General features: G+C 42.3%; 1 pseudogene; it reads right to left on the bottom strand.

Annotated features, from left to right (window-relative positions):
* Nucleotides 1-264: 264 nt before the first annotated feature.
* Nucleotides 265-1,392, bottom strand: LOC116900813 (annotated as a pseudogene).
* Between the last annotated feature and the right edge of the window lie 468 nt (nucleotides 1,393-1,860).

A 1,860-nucleotide genomic window follows, 5' to 3' on the forward strand; every position in this document is an offset into this window, starting at 1 on the left:
ATAACCTGTTATACAATTAGTCACAGATACAGTCCTGGGGTTTTTGCCCACACACATGAGTATTGTCTAAAACATGCCTTCTTTGTAGCAGCTAGGCCCTACCACTGTCCTTGGCTGAGTTCATAAATCTATTATAACCTGTAGCTTTCCTGTCACTTCTCTGGCTCTCCTCTCCTGCTAAAATTTGTTTCCTGGCTGTAATTAGAACCTCCTGCCACTGCCATAGCTACTGCTGCTACTGGAACTCCCATAGCCACCTTGGTTTCATGGTTTAGCAAAGTACTGGCCTCCACCATCATTAGGGGCAGAGCTCCTGGCTCCAAAGTTTCCTCCTTTCATTGGTCCAAAATTTGAAGATTAGTTGTTGTAATTGCCAAAATCACTGTAGCTTCCACCACCTCCAAAATTTCTTCTACTACCACTGCCAAAACTGCCCCCACCTCCTCCATTGTTATAGCTGTCATAGCTGCCACTCCCACCAATATCCACTGCCCTGGTTTCCATAATCCTGTCCACCACTGCCATAGCCTCTGCTTCCTCCAGGGTAACCAGGGCAACCTCCTCCATAACCACCATCATTTCCAAATCCATCATAGCTATCCCCACTGCTACCATATCCACTATCACCATAGCTGCCACCAAAGCCACCATGCCACTGAAGTTCCCTTCTCGACTAAAATTGTCATTGCCACCAAAACCCCCTCCATGACCACCACCAAAGTTTCTGGAACCGTTTCGACCTCTCTGGCTGAATGAAGCACTAACCATCTCTTGCTTCGACAGAGCCTTTCTTACTTCACACTTGTGGTAGGTGGCCATTCACAGTATGGTATTTCTGAGTAACAGTCTTATCCACAGAATCATGGTCATCAAAGGAGGCAAAAGCAAAGCCCCTCTGTTTTTCACTGCCTGTATCAGTCATAATGTCAATCAGTTCAATTTTCCAATACTGCTCAAAATAATCTCGTAGGTGATGTTCTTCAGTGTCTTCTTTAATACTGCCAACAAAGATCTTCTTCACAGTTAAGTGAGCACCTGGTCTCTGAGAATCTTCTCTTGACACAGCTCTCTTAGGTTCCACAACTCTACCTTGTGTGGTCTTGCATTCATGATAGCATCCACTTTCTCCACACTGGTGCATGTGACAAACCCAAAACCCCTGGATCTCTTGGTACTGATTTTCCTTATTCTTGTCCACTTGCTGTTGTTCTCCTTTCCCTGTTTGGGTGCACAGAGAGAAATGCTCTGTTTGTCTTTTCTGCTACATTTTGAACAAGGCTGCAAGACAGAATGTAGACTGTAAGTAGGACTGTGTTGCATATGATCTGAGCCTGTAGAGCTGCCCTGTAGATTCAGATATGCTGTCCTGTTAGGCAAGTGTCTTCTTGCCATTTTATCTCACACAGCATCTCTGATGTTGTATTACGCTGTCAAGGAAGGTTGCAGACTTGGCTTGGTTTGACTTTGCATGTACCATGGTTCCTTAGGGACAGACTTCTCACCCTAACACACACAATCCAATGCTGTTTGGCCTCATACTATTTTATAAGTTTAATTATTCAAGAATTTCCATTTTTTGCAATTTTTTTTCTCAAGCTTCACCCCTGTGATTTAGTCAGGCTGGGCGAGTGTTTGAAGGACTTGAGAGATTCCTAATGCTTTGTTGTTACTCCACAATCATTTTTCTTCTTTTGTTCTTTCATTTTTTTTTTTTTTTGGCTTTTTTACATTTTTTAAATGATAAAAGCTAATATTTTTCTTTGTAAAATATTTGAAGAGATCAAAATTTTACAAGTAAAAGTAGAAGTTCTCCTTATTAGGGTCTTCAAGCCTTCTAATGCACCTTCTAAGCCCAATTAA

Source organism: Rattus rattus, chromosome 5 (genome assembly GCF_011064425.1).
Source record: "Rattus rattus isolate New Zealand chromosome 5, Rrattus_CSIRO_v1, whole genome shotgun sequence".
NCBI lineage: Eukaryota > Metazoa > Chordata > Mammalia > Rodentia > Muridae > Rattus > Rattus rattus.